Source organism: Malaclemys terrapin, chromosome 5, assembly GCF_027887155.1.
Source record: "Malaclemys terrapin pileata isolate rMalTer1 chromosome 5, rMalTer1.hap1, whole genome shotgun sequence".
NCBI lineage: Eukaryota > Metazoa > Chordata > Testudines > Emydidae > Malaclemys > Malaclemys terrapin.
In genome coordinates this window covers 121,732,913-121,754,241 of record NC_071509.1, presented here as the reverse complement: position 1 = coordinate 121,754,241, position 21,329 = coordinate 121,732,913, and the positions used below count along the sequence as shown (strand labels likewise).

General features: G+C 42.1%; 1 protein-coding gene across 1 annotated transcript in view; it reads right to left on the bottom strand.

Annotated features, from left to right (window-relative positions):
* CCSER1 (coiled-coil serine rich protein 1) overlaps positions 1 to 21,329 on the bottom strand; it is a 1,155,725-nt gene that overhangs the window by 1,081,117 nt on the left and 53,279 nt on the right. The window lies entirely within an intron of this gene.

Here is a 21,329-nt window from a genome sequence, read left to right as displayed (position 1 = left end):
GCGCCGCAGCGCCAGGAGTGGATTGACAGGGAGGATTTAGGCAACCTCACCTCGCTGGGCTCGGAGTCAGCGGGGAGGCAAAGAGGGGGGAAATGTTTGTTTTAAGGTAAGCAGACAGCAAGTGTGAAAAATCGGGACAGGGGGTGGGGGTAATGGGAGCCTATATAAGAAAAAGACCCCAAAATCGGGACATCTGGTCACCCTACTTTGTTTCCAAGCCTCCTTTGCAGCCAAGCGCACACCCAGGGGACCAGGACCCAAGGCGGTGCCCAGCCAGGGATTCAGCCCCACACTGGTGTGTGTCCATTCACCCGCTGCCTAAGGTGACCAGATGTCCAGATTTTATAGGGACAGTCCTGATTTTTGGGTCTTTTTCTTATATAGGCTCCTATTATCCTCCACCCCCGTCTCAATTTTTCACATTTGCTGTCTGGTCACCCTAGCGCTGCCTGAGAAGTCATTTTGATGCACTGTAGTGTAGCCAACGGCTTCCACTGCCCCCACCCCTTTTTTAGGTATTTACGGGCGTTTATGATTGATTTTGCAGTTCATGGGGTACAGGACAGGCACCTGATCCTCATTGACTCACGCCCCAGAGTGCTGTTTTTAAAACCCTGGGCTCCCACACCCAGAGGCTGAGCTAGTGAGAGGGCTGGAAAGTCAGGCCTGGCTGCTGGAGTAACTCTTAAGTCAGTCCAGTTAGGGTGGATTCACACCCCTGGGGGAGCTGAAGTCGGAATACAGGTGTGGGTTGTTTTTTTCAAAGGGAAGCTGGAGTGGTTAGTATGTCACCTAATGAAGAGGATTTATTTTTTTCAAATTTTCTTACTAAGAGAGATGGGCGAGCCCTGTCCCGCAAACCTGACTCCCGTGAGTCATGTTTACTCACATATACCTAGGGTGACCAGATAGCAAGTGTGGAGTAATAGGAGCCTATATAAGAAAAAGATCCAAAAATTGGGACTGTCCTATAAAATCAGGACATCTGGTCACCCTACATATACCGCTCCATTGATTCTAAGAGGGGAGTGGTTTTCAACCTTTTTTCATTTGCAGACTTAAAAAATTTCAAAGGGAGGTATAGACTCCTTTGCAAATCTTAGTCTGTGGACGCTCAGGGGTGTGTGGCCCACAGGTGGTTGAAAACCACTGTAATAAGAAAACTAACATGAGCGCAAGAATAAGGAGGACTTGCATGAGTAAGGGTTTGCAGAGGTGGCCTATGGCCCTGATCCTGCAGAAAAATAAGTAGAGCCCTGCAAATCCACGGGTATCTGCTTTATATCTGCATATCCATGGAGTATTTTTGGGGCAAGCAGCTCTGATACAGATACAAATTTTGCTGTAGCACAGACTCACCAGATCAAGTGGAGGGACCCAGACTCCCATGCTAAGAGCCGGGCGGGCAGCTGTGGGGAGCAGCGGCAGACCCTCCACAAACCGTAGGTGGGGGGGGGGCGAGCAGTCCCTGGCCCATGTCGCTGTCCCCCACATCCTCCCACCCAGGGCAGGTGGAGGGTCCACACCGCGGTTCCTCACAGCTGCCCACACAGCTCTTACTGGAGCCGGGCTGAGGCTCCGAGGCACCTCCTCCTCCCCCGAGCCAGCATGACATCGTGGACCCTCTCCCTGCCCGCAGGCAGGTGGGGAGCCTGGGGGGCAGGGACATGGCCGGGGGCTCCTCTCAGCCACTCACCCCCCGTGGGCAAGTGGGGGGTTTGCCATGGCTCCCCACAGCTGCCCACCCAGCTTGTATCATGGCCAGGCTGTGGCTTCAAGGTCCCCCCTCATCCCGGCCAGGGTGGGGTCTGGGGGAGGGAGGGAAGAAGACGGAAAGGGGGAGGGGTCCACCCCTGTGAAAAGTGGATGGGCAAGGCCGCCAACCTGTTCCAGCACCACTGGTCACCTCTCCGCAGTGACCTGTGGAGCTGTTTAGAGCCCTGCAAATCCTCAGATATCTGTAGTCTAAGTGAAGATTTGCAAGATTTAGCACACAAGTATTATCAAGTGCACATGTAACAAATTGATCTAGATAAAAAGACCAGATGTCTAGACAAGCAGGTTCCACATCTGTAATTGTTTCTAAACATAGCTAGTTCATTCATTCATGCTTATTCCCATGCACTCTATTCTAAGGGATATAATGGACTTAAGGGTTCTTTCAGGTTACGTCTTTCTGCTGTCTTGTTTCTACTGCTCTATTCCCTTTTCTGGTGGTGCTGAATAATACATCTGGACTAGATAATGAATTCTGCAGTAAATCTTACAGGAAAGGTTGGAGCACATTATACAGGATGTGTAGTAATGGAACTTGGAATGTAAGGATAGAGGTAGAAGTAGTTTAGAAATCCCTCCTCCATCATTGTAAGGTTGAAAAACCTTTGCTGACATTTCCTCAACAGAAACAGTTTGAAGTAAAATTGCATTTCTTTGCAAGTTTCAAACAAGGACATACAGTACTTTTTAGTGGGAATCAAGTCCCAATTCAGGAAAGCATTCAAGCCTGTGCTTAAAGTTAGCCATATGCTTAAGTGCTCTGATAAATCAGCCCCCAAGTAAGGATTGTCAGTTATTTCCTACACTGTCTCCCTGTCCTCATTTTGCCTTACATTTAAGTAAAAAGGTTCTAAAAGCCTCCCAGGCGTTAACCTTACCTTTCTAGCACTTTGCTGAAAATTCACTTGTCTGCTGTCCTGAAAGATGAGCACCTGTTATTAAGCAGCACCCTCAGAGATTTTTGAAGATGATGCTTCCATGCGCAGGCTCTGAGTCAGTGTGATGAGACGGGCAAACCAACAACAGCAAGCAGCAAAGGTTGGACACAATAATGGCAGCTTTACAAATTATTAATCGTGTTTTACGTGAATGAAAGAAACCCCAGTCGTAATATGATTAATCATCAAGCAGCCTCCACTTTAAAGTAGGTAAGCTGGCTGAAAACCAACTGGGTAGGTGCAGGAAAGCAGCAGGACATGCAGGTTCTGGACACCCACATAAATATGTAACCCAGTTCTCCTCTCATCAATTTTGCAATGATGTGACTGGAGAATCAGGCCCATCAAGTTCTTTCACAAGTATACGTACATCTTAAGAAAAAGTTCTACATTAAGGGTATGAAAATTCACAAAGAAGAAAACATTCTCACTAACGAACTGAGAAAGATGTTTTGAAAGTTTTTAATAAAATTGGCATTTCCAATTCTCCTACATCCCCTTTCCACTTGGTGCTTCTCTTCTCATTACTCCTTTTGTCTCCTTCATCCACTCCTAACCCTGTGCCTTACTTCACACCACCCTCTATGGTAACTGCCTCTCTACTAAATGCAGAATGGTTACCTACCCTACAGGTGTTGTGGCTCCTTAAGATGTTCTGGCAGCCTTGCAAATCTCAGAAATTGGAACATTCCTAACACAGGAAGTAGATGCTGCCTGTGAGCTGGTGGTGTGTGCTTTGATGTTTGGAGAGAGAGACTTGCCAACTAGTTGATGGCAAGTGGAAATACACTGTGTGATTCACTTGGAGATTCTCTGTGACACGATGGTTTGGCCTTTAGATGGGTAGAAATGGCTACAAAAGGGTGGGGAGACAACCAGAAAGGGTTGGTGCTATCAAGGCAATATAAAGAGCTCTGGACACATCCAGTGTATGCAGTTTCTTCTCTCTCTGTTTGAGGGCAGGTCTAGGAAGAACTATGGTGAGGTAATTGGTTCGGGTGGAAGTAAGAGATCACCTTTTCTTTGCTTGTAACCATTTTTGACTTTATCCCCAGCGGCGGCTCCAGGCACCAGTGCTCCAAGCATGTGCCTGGAGCGGCAAACTGCAGGGGGCGCCCTGCCGGCCCCTGTGAGGGCAGCAGTCAGGCAGCCTTCGGCGGCTAGCCTGTGGGAGGTCCGCCGGTCCCGCGGATTTGGCGGCAATTCGGCGGCAGGTATGCCGAAGCCGCGGGACCGGCGGACCTCCCGCAGGCAAGCCGCCAAAGACAGCCTGCCTGCCGTGCTTGGGGCGGCAAAAAAGCTAGAGCCGCCCCTGTTTATCCCTCACACTTGAACTCACTTAAAATCCTCTTTTTGTGTTAAACTTGTTTTACTTTTAATCTAAATTAAAATCTAATTTAGTTATTAATTTTAATAACTAAATAATAATAATTAATTAGCTAATTAATTTAATTTAAAAAGCTGTTGCACGATTAATCGCACTGTTAAACAATAATAGAATACCATTTATTTAAATATTTTGGATGTTTTCTACATTTTCAAATGTATTGATTTCAATTACAACACAGAATACAGTGTACAGTGATCACTTTATATTTATTTTTTAATACAAATTTTTGCACTGTAGAAAACAAAAGAAATAGTATATTTCAATTCATCTCATATAAGTACTGTAGTGCCAGCTCTTTATCATGAAAGTTGAACTTACAAATGTCCAATTATGTACAAAAAAAACCCCTGCATTCAAAAATAAAACCATGCAAAACTTTAGAGCCTACAAGTCCAGTCAGTCCTACCTCAGCCAATCGCTCAGACAAATAAGTTTGGTTACATTTGCAGGGGATAATGGTGCCCGCTTCTTATTTACAATGTCACCTGAAAGTGAGAACAGGCGTTCTCATGGCACTGTTGTAACAGACGTCGCAAGATATTTACGTGCCAGATGCGCTAAAGATTCATATGTCCCTTCATGCTTCAACCACCATTTCAGAGGATACGCATCCATGCTGATGATGGGTTCTATAATCCAAAGCAGAGTGGACCGACGCATGTTCATTTTCATCATATAAGTCAGATGCCATTTTTTTTTTTTTTTTTTAGTGGTTCGGGTTCTGTAGTTTCTGCATAGGAGTGTTGCCTTTTTAAGACTTCTGAAAGCATGCTCCACACCACATCCCTCTCAGATTTTGGATGGCACTTCAGATTCTTAAACCTGGGGTCGAGTGCGGTAGCTATTTTTAGAAATCTTACATTGGTACCTTCTTTTCGTTTTGTCAAATCTGCAGTGACAGTGTTCGTAAATCAAACAACATGTGCTGGGTCATCATTGGAGACTGCTAGAACATGAAATATATGGCAGCATATGGGTAAAAGAGAGCAGGGACATACAATTCTCCCCCAAGGAGTTCAGTCACAAACTTAATTAACGCACTATTTTTTTTAACGAACATCATCATCATGGAAGCATGTCCTCCAGAATGGTGGCTGAAGCATGAAGGGGCATACAAATGTTTAGCATATCTAGCATGTAAATACCTTGCAATGCCGGCTACAAAAGTGCCATGCGAGCGCCTGTTCTCACTTTCAGGTGACGTTGTAAATAAGAAGCAGGTAGCATTATCTCTTGCAAATGTAACCAATTTGTTTGTCTTAGCAACTGGCTGATCAAAAAGTAGGACTGAGTGGACTTGGAGGCTCTAAAGTTTTACATTGTTTTGTTTTTGAGTGCACTTATGTAACAACAACAAAAATCTACATTTGTAAATTACACTTTCACGATAGAGATTGCACTGCAGTACTTGTATAAGGTGAACTGAAAAATACTATTTCTTTTGTTTATCATTTTTACAGTGCAGATATTTGTAATAAAAAATAATATAAAGTGAGCAGTGTATACTTTGTAATTGAAATCAATATATTTGAAAATGTAGAAAAACATCCAAAAATATTTAATTTCAATTGGTATCCTATTGTTTAAACAGTGTGATTAATCGTGATTAATTTTTTTAATTATAAAAAACTAATCATAGTTCACAAGGAGTTCTAAGAATGTATTCCAAGGCTGTTATAGTTTTTTCTTGGGACCTGCCTCTGATCAGTCATTCATCCAGGTACAGGTAGACATGGGATTCCCTGCCTCCACAAATGCACTGACACTCCAGCTAGGAATTTTATGAATATTCTTGGAGCTGTGGAGAATCCAAAGAGCAGAACCATGTATTGATAATGGTTGTGCTCCACTGTGAATCTTAAGTTCTTCTTGTGGGCTAGGTGTACAGCTATATGGAAGTACACATCTCGCAAGTCTAGAGCCATGAACCAGTCTTGAGCTTGGAGAGATTGAATTATTGAGGCAAGCTTTACCATCCTGATCCTGAGATGCTGCATGCATTTGTTGAGTCTCCTCAGGTCTAGGATAGAGTGAATACCCCCTTTCATTTTCAGAATGATGAAATAATAGGAGGAGAAGCCTCTTCTTGAGAAAGGACATCACCTGTCCCAGATTAGGAAGTCATACTTGGCCAGTAAAGCTGGCAGTTAGCCACATGCAGTTGTAGGAAGGCAGAGGAGTATGATTTTCTGCCAAACAGGTTGAGCTATTTGGAGTTCTTGTCTTTGTTCTTGTCAACTTATCCAGAACACCTTCTCCAGTTTTGGGAGAACATCTAATCCAGTTCTCTGGGATCCAAAAAACTCTGTTTGACTCCACTTCATGTCACAGGGGGAGGGATAGCTCAGTAATTTGAGCATTGGCCTGCTAAACCCAGGGTTGTGAGTTCAATCCTTGAGGGGGCCACTTAGGGATCTGGGGCAAAATCAGTACTTGGTCCTGCTAGTGAAGGCAGGGGGCTGGACTCGATGGCCTTTCAAGGTCCCTTCCAGTTCTAGGAGATAGGATATCTCCATTAATTTTAATTTATTTTAAATTTATTAGGCACGTAACAGCTGTTTGCCCATGCTGGCCAGGCCCAGACACAGAGGTACAGGGTGACACTACGATTCCAATTCATGTGTCACACCACATAGTTATATACATCTTTCCTAGATGCTAACATATATACTTCTTCCAAGCTGTGGCGGATTAATAATTTTGCCGCCCGTAGGCCGGGAAATAATTGCTGCCTGGCCCCGCCCCCAACTCTGCCCTTTTCCCGCCCCCATTCCAACCCGCTCCCCAAAGTCCCCGCCCCAACTCCACCCCCTCCCTTCCCCTATTGGATCCCTTCCCCAAATCCCCGGCCCCGCCTCTTCCCCAGCTGTTTCACGGCGCAAGCGCTGGGAGGGGAGAGAAACAGGACACGGCGGTGCACTTGCAGAGGAGGCGGAGGTGAACTGATGCAGGGGGGCGGGGCACAGAGGGGAAATTCCACCCCTGCAAATTTACCGGCCTAGGCAATAATATGGCGCTGCTTCCAAGTAAAGTCCCATTGCTTTGCAGATTGCATCAGGCAAGCTTATCAGTTCAGGGTGTTTCTGCTTACTTTCTTTACTACAAACATACCCACAATAATTAGTTTAGTTAGTTTCTGCCTTCCTTATTTGTTATAAACATGTTCACAATTGTTAGTTGTTTCACCAATTACTTGTCTGGGCTTGTCTTGTCTTAACTTGGGCCTGCCCATGTCAGCAAAGCCTGCTCTCCACACAGGCTCCTTCGCACCAGCCTTTGACTCAGTGCTGGCACTGTGGATTTATTTCTGGAGTCTTTACATTGTCCGGCCTGGAGTCTCTGCATCCATATTCAGAGCTGCCTCTATCAGTGCTAGATTTCAGTGCCAGAAAGGTAGATGCCAGCTTTGATGCTTTTGACGTTGGAAACAGCTTTGGTGTCGGGGTGGTGGTGCCAGGGTCAGGCCTTTTCTCAGTAAAGTCTTCTCTGCTCTGATCTTCGGTGTTGATTGCCTGCTAGACTGGATGATGCAGCAGGATCTTGAAGCTTGTCTGATGAGACCTTCACGGATTGTTCCAGAAGATGGAGCTTCAGCCGCGCGTCTCACAACTTACATGTCTTAGCAGAGGATGATAGCCATACTGAACATCTGTTTGGTATATGTGATTCTTCTAGGCAGAAGGGGACATCTTTTAAGGGAATTAGCCCATTGCAGGATAGACAGGGCTTCAAAGGTACGGGCTTTCAGTCTGCCGTGTTAAGGAGCTCTGTTTTGGGAGCGTCCAAGCATCAACCCTTAGTCCAGATGGGTAGATATGATCACAGCAGTTCTAAGTCAAGGTAATCAGAAGTGAAGGGCCATAATCCATTTAATATGGCTGTAAGATCTTAACTGCAGTTTCTGCTAAGAACTTTTCATATAGGCCCGGAGTCCACAGCTTGGCCTGGGCCATGGGGGCTGGCTACAGAGAACAATACATAGCTATGAGAAAGCTGGGGTAAACATATAAGCTTGTGTGTTTCATGTCAGTGAGCAGAGTCAGCATAACTCCAAATGTAATTGGGTGTCCTTATCGTGAGTTATAGACACATGAAGCACTGAGAAAGGCTCACGGTTACTCCCTAATGCAGGGAGGAGATAGCGGTACAATACCCCTCAGATCCCAGGCAGAGTTCAGGGAGAGGCCTAATATGATTGACATGAGTTATGACACCCTCCCCTCACATATGTGTGCCAATCCTAGCCCACAGAAATGCAAGGGTAAACTTATAAACTATTGTGTACTAATTACTGCTTTTTGCTTTAAATCTCCAGGAATGTACCTGTTGGTCAACTGGGAGAGTTGCTACCTCATTCCCCTGGACCCCAAAATTAGGATTTAACCTATACACTTTAATAGACATAGTTTGGGGTAATTATCTGTGTGTCAGCAATATGTTAATTTGAGCCTTGGGCGGAGCCATTATGTAATCTTTTAGACCATTGGCTTACTGTGCTTATCTTGTCTGCCTGCTAGAACCTATCCAGAGACTTGGGAAAACCCATCACCGTTGCTTCTCTCCGCCCAAAGAGCGCCCTACATAATCTATTGTAATTAATTGTTCTGCAGTATCTCTGAGCCTGATAAGCAAGGTGACACTCTGCCAGTGCTGTGCGTAATAAACTCCTGTGCTTGACTCTAAACGGTGTGGATTTATGTTCCTTCAAGAAGAGTTCTGAAGGTTTTTAGAAGATTTGTACAAGGTTTAGCTAAGGCTAAGAACTATTGTGTCAAACACTCACCAGGTTCTGTTTTGCTACCATGGGTGCTAAGAGGGAACTGAGGGAGGGTTGCAGCCACCCTGCCCTTTATGCTCATATAGGAACATGAGGAGGCAAAGGATACCTTAATGGACACTGTTATTAAAAAGAATCCTCACATGCATTAGGCATGTGCACATATACAGTGGGAACCACACGACATACTCAGAGTAGAAGCCAAGTTTCTTCCATTCTTCCTTCAAGAAACACCTGTTCCATAATAAACCAGCCTGTGTCAGTTTTGTTGCCCAGAATCATACCCACTTCTACCTATGGATTATTAGCTCTTTGGGGCAGGGATTCATTGTTCGACACAGTTTACCTGCTGTACAATGCTACATAAGCTGAATGAATCATTATGTTAAAAAGTGATGTTTGTGATGCTAACATTAAGAACCCCACAAGAGAGACAAAAACCTGCTGTAGGCTAATCATAAAAAGAATGGTAATTTAAAACAGATGTTTAATTAAACATTAGTGTTTCCTTCTTCTTCAGTGGACTCCTTCGCTACCGGTGGCGGAACCAACCCTGCTTTTCAGCAAGATAACCACCTTCAAAACTATGCTCACAAATGGAAATTATAATTAGAAACTTAAAATACACTTCAGTGCACTCACAGTGACAAGTGCTCCTTACCCTGTAAAGTTTAAGATGAGCAAAATGTGTGGATTTTTTTTCTTTAAATAGCCCTGGAGTGAGTTGTCTGGCAGAAATTTGAACTCTCGTGAATGCGTGCCTGCAGACTTGCACGAAAATTAAAAGAAAAAAAATCCCCAACGACCGTGTGCTTTGCTGTACTCCTCATTTCACCCATTAAGGATGTGTCTGGTTCAACTCATTTTGAGCATTTCCATGTTTTCAACCAGCTGCAAACAGCCAATGCAGATATCACTACAATGCACTCTTGCTCAGCTCTGGCTCGAAAGCAGTCATTTAGAGTGTTGGGTGGGAGCGATGAGAGAAGGGGGAGATGGAGCCAAAAAGCATCCATCACTCAGAAAGAAAGGACTGAATTATTTTCTGTGCACTATTGTGAGAACTGGGTTTGGGAATGGGTCGCAAGGGGACATGCAGCTTGTACTAAGGAAGGGGAATGGAAAGGAAAGGATTCTTATTTAAAGAAAGAACTTAAAAATCATACACTGAAAACATAATTTCTGTACTTTACCACCACCTTCATCATTCTCTACAGTCAGAAGTTGCAGTGTTTTAAATATACCAGGATAGTTAAAGCAGTACAACCCCCCTAGTGTGGACTCAGTTACACCAATATAAAGTCAGGTTTCAGAGTAGCAGCCGTGTTAGTCTGTATACACAAAAAGAACAGGAGTACTTGTAGCACCTTAGAGACTAACAAATTTATTAGAGCATAAGCTTTCGTGGACTACAGCCCACTTCTTTGGATGCATCCTTAGTCTCTAAGGTGCCACAAGTACTCCTGTTCTTTTTACCAATATAAAGATTACTTACATTAGTATAGCTTATTCGCTTATGGGAAGGATTTTATATAATCTATATAAAAGAGCTTTATATCAGCATAACTGCCTCCATACAAGGGATTGTACTGATATAACTATATCAGTGAAAAAATCATACCCATCAATGAAACAATTTATTGGTACAAAAACTGTGTGAACACTGAGCCTTGGACTCCAATCCTGCAAAGAGATTTATCTGAGCAGACCCCTGTGCCTGCCTGGAAGTCCGTGGTGCTTCATGTAGGTACTGCCTGCACAGAGCTCCTTGTAGGAGCCAGGCCTTATATTATTATAAACAAAGACATTAAAACAAATACAACCCATGTCATGTGTCACTCCGCTTGGACAATGAACATTAACAGAGTCAGTTTCACTTTTCTTTCTAGCCTGTTTTACTTTCTGGTTCTTGGTGTTGTAATATTTGGGTTTGAAACATTGCAGAGGCTTGTTTATTTATTTAAAGCAGCTTTTTTTTTTAATGGCATTTTAATTGTGGAAACCTTCCTGTTTATTCTAAGATTTTTATTTTAAAGTTTATTTTTATAAAGGTTCTACATTGGGCCAAAGGTAAGTTGACAAATGTTCCTTTCAGTTTTGTTATTAAAGCAGTCTACAAAATGGGAAGAGAAGAAACTTGCTGTTGGAAGGGAGAGCTGTATTTTTATGTGAAATGTACTGAATGTTTACTTGGACTGGGAAACATGGACTGAGGGTGGTATTCTGCATTGGAAAGCAGAAGGCTAAAGATGAAGACTAGATGTATCATTTTGCAATATCTGCCATTCTCTTCACTGCATCATCACAGCAGGAGCCTTCCAAAGTACCATTGAATTGGGAGTTCATAAATTCTGCATTAAACTAACTTTAATTAGGTTTTCCTCAGGCCTAAGTGCCCCCAAAGCTGTTTTGTTAACATAGAACTATTGAAGAGTTTTCTTCAGCAGGGTAAGGTCTAGGGATCCTATAAGCTATCTCACAAACAAGTACAATAAAAGAAAGAGCCAGTACAGCTGAAGCAGATGGACCAGGTCGAGAGGAAATTGACATTGCTCCAAGGTATAAATTCCCCGCAACACACTCCATACCCCTCACATACCCGACTGACTGAATGGCAATTCTTCTCCTTTGCAAACAAAATGCCTTCCACTATCCTGGGCATGTGAGTAGCAGACATAGTCCAAGACAAAAACTAAGTGAAATTAACCAAAACAGCCAGGTGCACATTCATCTTATCCCACTTATCTAAGTGTCTATTACACAAAACAGCTAAATGTATTAATACACAAGAACACTGTGCTATGGGTCAGCTATGGTTGATCTATGCCCACATTATATCAAACATAAGCCTTAAAAGGCAAGGAAATGAAAAGTTAAGGCTACTGAAAGTAGATCTTTTATTCCTCCGCACAGAGAGACGCTTGCCATTAGCACAACCATCATACACCACAGAAAATGCACCACAACCTTAACTCTGCCCTCTTAAGGATGCCAGCCTCCAGCACTCCTTTCACTAAATTCCACCTATCCACCTCCACCACAAGCAGACCATACTTCTCTCCTGTCCATCCTTCACTGTTCTGCAAAATTATACTAACAACCCATCACACAATATCTAGGCAAAAAGGAAAGCATTTCTGTTTAGCTATCAATTTGAAGTTTGTAAAGCTGCTGGCCAATCGTTTGTGGGCCTCTGTAGTACAGTGCATCTGAGCATCTCATAAACATTAATGGATGTGTTATTCCCCTTTTACAGATGGGGGACTAAGGCACAGAGTACATTAAGTGAATTGCCCAAGATCACGTAAGAAATCTGTGGTTGAGCTGGGAACTGAACCTAGGTCTCCTGATTCCAATGCCAGTGCCTTAGTCACTAGATCATCCTTCCTTGCATATTTGGTATTGCACACAATACAGTCTAAAGCACTGATGCAGAAGATACATACAGGTATCAATCAGTGTGTTCATAAAACAGGTGACCCAAGGAAATTCAAACTTGGGTATCATGGTGTACATGGCAAACGCTGGCCAATGCCCAAGAGTTCTACGAGAATCACACAGTTGTATACCGTTCCATTACTGTAGCAGAATGCTTTGCCTCAAGAAGCATTTCACTGGATCACATGGCTATTAGGCTTCAGAAGAAGAGAGAGTATCAAGCTTCAAGTCATCAATTTCTTCACAATGTGCAATCAAACAAGGGTGTGGAGGTCAGGGGCGGCTCCATGTATTTTGCCGCCCCAAGTACAGCAGTCAGGTGGCTTTCGGCAGCACGCCTGCAGGAGGTCCGCTGGTAATGCAGATTTGGCGGCATGCCTGCGGGAGGTCCGCCAGTCCCGCGCCTTCGGCGTACCCGCCGCCGAAACCGGGGGACTGGCGGACCTCCCGCAGGCATGCTGCCGAAGGCAGCCTGACTGCCGCCCTCACGGCAACCGGCTTGCCGCTCCCCGCGGCTTGCCGCTCCAGGCACGCGTTTGCTGCGCTGGTGCCTGGAGCCGCCTCTGGTGGAGGTGTATTTTCACCTTCAGTGTCTGTTCTGCTTAGCTTCATATTCTGTATGTAGGAAAGGGGAAACCACTTTTCTTTTTTCAAAAATCTAAAGTCAAATCCTAAAATATTATGAAAATATTATGTACTGGGTAGGGGAGAAAGTAATTGAAGCCAATGTGATGCGTTTGGTGCAAACACTGGGAGTATGCTCGTGGACATATCAATTAGATCCAGTCTTTCCATAGAGTTCAGTGGGCTTTGGATCAGGCCCTAAAAAAGCTGGGCATTATTAATTGCTGTTACTAATATTAACAGACTCCAACACACACATTTATGACATATAACTGCTGAGTTTCATATAAGAACAAGTCAGCACAAATACCCAGAATGCCTCCTAAATACTCTGCCTACCCTTTTGTATTACTAATTGAAGTGCGGCCCCACTTTTCTCATCATTTCCTTTAATGCACCACTCTTTACGGAGTTTGTGCTGCTGGAACACAGGAGTTGCCATAATGGAGCAGACCAATTGTGACCAATCTAGGCTAATATCATAGTTCTATCAATGGCCAATATTGGATGCTACAGAAGGTGGCGTAAACTCCCTATATAATTGTGCAATTATAGTGCAAAAATATGCGGAAGTTTGTTTCCCAGCTGGTGATCACCTTATAGGTCTTGAAATATGACACCCAATAGACTTTGTAATCGTCTAGATAGTTTGATTATTGATGCATAAGTGCGACAAATGGCATCAAATATTTTTTTGAACACTGTGATTCTCAAAAATGACAGCAAACATAGCAACATAGATGATCAAGGCAGTAACCTACCAGAAAACTTTTCAGTTCAGGGGTGCCCAGATATTGCCAAACATGTTTAGCTTAACATTAAATCAATAACAAAAAATGTTCAAAATGCAGAATTTATTGCACTGTTAATAGAGCTGAAATAAGTTATATGTCAAGAAGTTTCTTGACTCTTATGTTCCTATTTGCTGTACCCCAGAGTAAAATTTGTATATTTCTCACGACAACCTTTGAATCCTATATGGGTAATAACTAGTCTTCTTCCAAGATACCTGTATGGAGTAGTTATTAAATAAACGCACAGGCATTTGTTATCAGCTGTGTTTAATTTTCAGGGTTTTTAATACGTCTATGCCTAGAGCCGAGACAATTAAATTGCTCTTGAAATAGATGTTAAATAAAAAGGAAAGTTAAAAATAAGTGCTGTAGCATGTAAACAGTGCCAGTATATTAAATTTGTGTTCATTAACAAGAAATAAATTAAAAATGGAGGGTGCTTTTTGCCTCCCCGGGACAATAGTAAGTTAAGCTTCAGCAAGCTGCCCAGATTTATGTCCCTAAATACTCTTCTATTCAGTAAACATTTTTATACCTGCCATGGAACCTCCAGAATCATCTGAGGCGGTTTGTTCCAATATATGGAGTTCTTTCTATAAGCATTACTTAGTAATGTGTTTAGAATTCCTTAAGAAAAAAAATCTTAGGAATTTCTATACATTTTATGTTTTTCAAAAAAGAAAATGCCTTATAGCAAACCAGAATAACGCCACCAAGTTTTAATATTCTTTTTCTATTTTATCACTGTGCAATTTTTACAGAAGCATATGTTCCTCTTTTCTTTTTAAAAAGGATCCTATTTTAGAAGAAAGTCAAAGTGAAAGCAAAGATTGTGAATGCTTTGGGACAGAGATTCTCTCTTTTTCGGCATTTGTACAGTTCTTAGCACAACGGGGCCCAGAGCCTGATAGGAGCCTTTGTGCCTTAAATAATTCTGGGATATTCAGACAAGTCTACAGGAGATAGGGACCCAAATTTCATTTAAATTCAGTGGGAACTGGGTCCTAACTCCCACAGCCTCCTTTGAAAACCCCAGATTAAAGAGATCTCTGTTCATGTCACCCTTTCTAGTGGAGCTATTTCAAAAGCATATTTTATAAAATAGAGGCATGCAAATATCAACTGATTATCATGGAGGTCATCTATAAGTTATTACCCATGACCATCTGCATCATACAAGGCAACAAAAGATATAGAACACCATGAATCTTAGTTCTATAGAAATTCTACTGATCCAGTAAGGAAGCAAGCCTGCCATGGAAGCTCAGTAGCAAAATATATATTGTGTTAGTACTGCACTGTGGGAAGCTGCAGGGGTAGTGAAGGATCCAATCCTGTATCCATTTAAGATGATGGCAAAACTCCCATTAACTTCAAAGGGAGCAGGACTGGCCCTGTAATCAGTAGGTGAGTAGTCCATGCCCACAGTATGACATGTAAACATCCCCCATATTTGGATATAGAGTTACATTTACAGTCTAAAGAGTTACTCCCCATCACTCTGGACACAAACGGGGTTTAAGGGTCTATATTTTTCTTTAAATATCCTGTTTTCTTGCCATGAAGGATGTCAGGAAGAGAGGAGTTATCCCCCGGCCTATTGAAGGGCTTCCTACCTTCAAGAGCATTTCCTCCTTCCCAATCACTTAAAGACAAACGCTCCTTTAAGGCTTTTACCATGCTGATAGATTTGTTTGTTCTTACCGACAGATAGGAATAAGATCAATAGGATACCAAGGCCTTCTAGAATATGCTCAGCAGAGTACCTTAGATTTAATTAACGATAGCATACATAGGTCTCAGGTTGGACCAAGTTGCAAACTCTATGCTGAAGGGGCTGGCTTGGTGTATTTAATGTGGCATTCAGCAGACCCATTAAGGATTGTGTTTTTTAAAATGCTTTCTATATGGAACTGGAATTAGACTCCACAATGGCTTTGGTCAAAAGGCCCAAATTGCCTATGTAATCTCTAACACACAAACCTATGTGTTGCTAGGAAGTGATCACTTTTTGTGCCCCAACTTCTTTCCCATGTATCTTATACTGTATAGGCACCAACATAGGACTTTTTGTCAGTTCAAACAAACAAATCTTGTAAATATCACGGATTATTGCTTAACTAAAATGTATTTTGGTAAATGGCCTCATCATACTATAATTACAAGAAAGAATCCATTGTTTTTCTTGTGATATTTTAGTGTTTTTATCTGTTCCCATGTGCACAGTCCTGCAGTTGTTGTGCATGGAAGACTCCCATTGATTTCAATTATCTGTGTGCGTAGGGTGCAGAATTGGACCCAGGTAAATTGCCAAACGTCTTTACTATTCCCAGTGCAGTCTTCACAGCACTATTAAAAGAAACCAAAAAGTAAACCAGCAAAGTAAATTTCTTGAATATTGATCTTTTATTAAGAGATTCATTCATCATATCAGGATGTCCAACATCAGGGTCTGATCTTGGAGTAAATGGGAGTTCTGGCACTGGCTTCTGGAACAAAATCCAGTCTTAGTGATGCATTTTGAAGCCACTATTACATTCCTAGCTAGAACCCAACATTTAGATAGGAGAACTATTACATGAGGACAGCTTTCTAAGCATAAATGTAATTACATATTTTGGGCCTAATCTGAATGTTGTTTAAACACATTGAGGGAGCCACAGCTGTCTGCAGCAAGTATTTAGAATGATTCAACCACCTTTCTGGTTGCTTCCAAATTATTAGAGCTAACCATAAACGTAAAATATTAAACTGTATTCTTCAACGATAATGGCCTTTGTAAATAAGAAAAAAAAGAGCATTATAATATAAATGTTTTTTAAAAAGCATGTAGATGGAGAACACTGAATCACATAAGTGTAAATCACATTCCTGTGACTAGATGGCAAAATTTTAACTCATGGTTTCCCCACTTTGCCTTGCTGCAGAAACAATCTCAGTTCCCTGTTCACCAACCTGGGATATTGATGAGTTTCATTTGTAAATGCAGCAGTATATCTTTAAAAATTAGCTAAACTCCCAAATAGAACTCCTACATACAACGATTTCTGAATTAGCACTGATAGTATATGTTGTATGCCAGTAAGACCTGCTGTTAGGCTCAACCATCAACACCACTCTGATTTAGTTCCTAAGTGGTGTGAAAAGGGGGGAAAAAAAGGTGGCAGAAGTGCTAATGCATTTGTTTGATGTGTGTATGCGAGAGTGAAAGAGAGGAGGTGGGTGGGAGTGTAACTACATAGGCAGCTGGCAAAGCAAATTGTTTGGTTTTATATTTTCTTTCCCCCCCTTAGTGGAAAATAATTATAGCTGTACACAGTGATCATAATGTAGATTTTATTCATCCAATAATGATATTGCTTTTATCCCCATTGAACTCTTTGCTTCTAATTTTTCACTGATCTTTTTACATGCCGCTCACAATACACTACGCAGGATAGATAATATATAAGGTGTGAACAAGTCTACCCCTATATGATTCAGTATGGCAACTTGCCAATAATGAGTGACTGACATTACTACATTTTTATACCCTGTAATTAATGTAAAAAAAACCACAATTATCTAAAAGGATGGTGTGGATTGTCTGCACAGTGGAAAACAGGGCCACAGATACTCCATAATGGGGAAATACTTAGGTCATTTTATCATAAATGTGATTTGATATTCCTGGGATGACAGTTTCCTGTCCATGTAAAGCTTGAAGTTCTGTAATTGGCCTATTATAAGGCTGCTGTACTCTAGCTTCCTACTCCATTGAACTTTGGACTTGATTATCCCTCCTGTGGGAAAACTTGCAATGTGGACAGAACAGGAGAAAATCTCCTTAAGGTTACCCTGGTGGATATTCCCCCCAACCTGTTCTATCTGGGACACCGTTGGCCACCCTGTGGAACTGACTCCCAAGATGCAGAGACCCTCTACACAGAGGCAACACATCACCTCTGACTCTCTTGTGGCTCTGCCCCTGCTCCTTGGGAACAGGGCTCTGTGAGAGCCGCACAGCCGTGACTAGGGAAGCCCCGAGACCCTATTAGAGAGGGAGCTGTGTTATAGAGGCTGGGCAGGGCCAAAGATGGAATATGGCCTCCTACTCCTTTCCACACCCAGCTCCTGCCTTTCCCTTTCTCCAGCATGGCTTTCCAGACCCACTGTGAGTTCTCCTGTGGTGCAAGCAAAGGGTTATTACTACTGCAGAGGTAACTGGGAGGTTGTATATCCTCTGAGCTCTATAGGTGGAATGGCCTGGCCCTCTCTTCTCAACTCCCCCGTTGTAATGTACCACAATCATCTGCCAGGAACTGCCATACAAAAAGGAAGGGTCATCATGTTTTGTGCAAAACACCTGAAACCACCATCAACTACTGCTGCCACCACCGCTTAGATTTTCATCAGCTCATAATGGCATGAATTTTCTTTCAATCCTCCTTGACTGTAGTAAGTGTGATCCTGAATCCACCGAAGTCAATGACAACACTGTCTTTGACTTAAAGGGCAGCTCTGTTAGGTCTACTGTAATATAATTTTTTTACTATGGGGCTGATCCTGCACCACTTGCTCCACTAATGCCACCAGCTGGCATTAGTGGAACTACATGTCAATAAGGGCAGCAGACTTTTTTTTTTATTTTTTTCATTCCAGCAGACTATTTAGACAGGGTTATTCTATATAACCAAGTCTCTTCATTTCTGATTCATTTGAAGTGTACAGTTTTGGGGCAGTGAAATGAAATTTCTTATTTTTCCAACTAGAAGCAAAAATGAATTTTCCCTTCCCATATATAAAGTTCATTATATCAATATAATTTATGTACCTGTGTATGTATTAACATTCAGAGCTTTACATAAAATTATCTGCATTTTACTTATAATATTGCAGGAATGTGCTTTGACCTACAGTAAGACAATATTCTAGGAAGTAAGATTCTAGTATTTACTCAGCGTTTTAAGTAAAGATCATAGTCAAAGCTAGTAAGAAAACTCACTTGGACTCTTTACTGTGCTATTAATGCAAGAAAAATTCCTACCACTGACTTCAGGGATATATTTTCCCCATGTAAGAAGTGTGGGATTGAGCCTTTTGGGCACGATTTTGATCTGACTTGATGTTGCATGGCCCTGAGTACCCTCAAGTGCATTGATGAAGGATGCCCCTGTTGAGCAACTCTTGGCAGGAGCTGCTCAGAGCAGCACTGAGCCCTCACACCCTTCCCAGACCTGATCCAGCATTCACGGCAGACAATGAGGGGTGCCTGTCCATTGACTTTAGATGCATCAGACCCTAGATCAGGGATAATTCCATTGAATTAAACAATGACAAGGGAGCATTACTATGTAAAGAGAGATCAGAAGCAGCTTTTTAATGTTTTTAGTTGGGCAATCCCAAGGTGAATTTTAGAGATGTTATATAGTCACTGTTTTTCTTCAAGAGCTTCTATGAAAGAGACAGGCTGTTGATTATCATTGTTAGCAGTTTTAAAATTATTTTTATTTCGCATCTTCTCTCTCTCTCTCTCTCTCTCTCTCTCTCTCTCTCTCACTCACACACACACACACACACACACACACACACACACTTGTAGTTGCTGAATATATGGATCAAGACCTTTGTTCAGATTTACTCTTTCAGAAATTTTATATTGGTTTTCACTTTATGAAAGCGTTACTCCAAGATAAATCAATTGAAACCAATTTGAGATCTTCCTCCTTTAGACATGAGTTATTTATTTATTATTGTAGTATTTCCAATCCATATTACTGAAGCATTTATGTAGAATATGGTACCTCATTTACGACGTAGTCCCTAACACCTTGCAAACACCCCTCTGCTGGCTCAGTTCCCTAGCTACAAAGCACATCATTAATACACAGTATGTGGTACACGTGGTAGCTTTGTTAGTCTTTAATATGTGAAACTCTGAATTCAGCTCTTGGTAAGGTCAGAAGTGAAAATGAATTTGGTGATCTCATGCTGCAGTTGTTCCCTGTGGATATTTGTACATGTCACAAAACTATTGAACAATTGGCTGGCTGCTCAAGAGAGGTTCAGGACTGGAATAGCAAGGATGCTGCTGGTTGAAGTTGAAATGCATTGGCAAAGGTGTGTGTGGAATTTTGTACAAGTACCTGACTCGAGCTCTCCATGGGATGAGCACCAACAATTTTGTAAAAATAATTATTTGTTCAAAATATTGAAAGGATTTACCCTATAGCTTTAGCACTGCAATCTCCAGGGCTCTGTAATGTATCCCAATTCAGGAAAGCACTTATGCACATGCATAACCTTTAAGGACATGCTTAACTGATTTTCCTGCACCTTATTTTTTTTTTTTTTAAATAATGGAGGACAACCCTCCTCCACCTGAAATACAGTAAAGTATTAACTTCAGTAGCAATGGGTTCAAGCTCAACATACTTCTTAGGAAAATTTCACGAACTGCATTAAATAAACCAAGCTGGTATTTAGGTCAGATCCTCAATTGGTGTAAATAGACACAGCTCAATTGACTTGAACAGCTGAGGTTCTAGCCCATTATGTCTATATTTCCATAAGATACTGAAGATAAAAATAAACACCTTGGCCCTGATCTCACAAGATTTGTACAATAGTAGAACTCCAGTGACTTCAGTGGAGTTACTCCTGATTTGCACCAATGTAAATTAGATCAGAGTCAAGACCCTTTTGTTTTTAACCAAAAGAAAGCAATATATGAGCCACGTGACAACGAACAGAGAGAGCGTTTTAAGTTCTGAGGCTGACAGTAGCAGGGAGACAGAATCTAAGCTCTATTGTTTCAATAGACACAAAGTCTCCATTAGTATGCAAATTATTATTTAAAGAAAGAAAATGTGGCATAGAACGTGACTGATGACAGTTACAGTAGTTGTGGTTACAGAGGGAAAAAAAACATGACTCAGTCTGGGTAACCTTAACATATAACACAGATTCGGATCCATTAGAGGGTTCGGGGGAGGAAGGCCTGGAAGGAATTAGCCCTCCTTCTGCACAAGTTGTCAAAATTTCTAATGAGATAGGTGTGAGAAAACATACAAGGAAAATACCATTAACATTAGCACAACCAGCACGCTGTTTGCAATATTTTTTCAAGGGATTAGGATTAGGGGATAGAAAGTTTCTTACCCTTCAGCTATGCACAGTCCATAACATCTTTTTTTAATCATGAAGACCAAGCTACAGTGAGATTGCCATCCACACTTAGGGTTTAAGCTAAGGAGGCGGTGGTGCGGTCTGTCAGTTACAGCTAAAACTGGAAGCAGCTGCAGTTCTAATCCGAGCTGAGCCACGGATTTACTGTCTGACTTTAGATGAGTCACTTGACCTTCTTGCTCCTCAGTTGTCCCAGCTGGAGAGTTGATGTAAATGGCTGAGTGTATGGTCCATATTGCAAACATACCAAAGATTCAAAAATATTTGGGGAGTTTAGAATTGGTGGCGAATACAAATGTGTTGTAAACTAGTCGGCATGGAAAGCAGGTCTGAAGACTAAAAGACATTTCAAACATCACCTACAACTTTGGGTGTCATTTTTTGAGTGCCCAGCTACTGACAGTTTGGAGCTAGAGATGGCATGG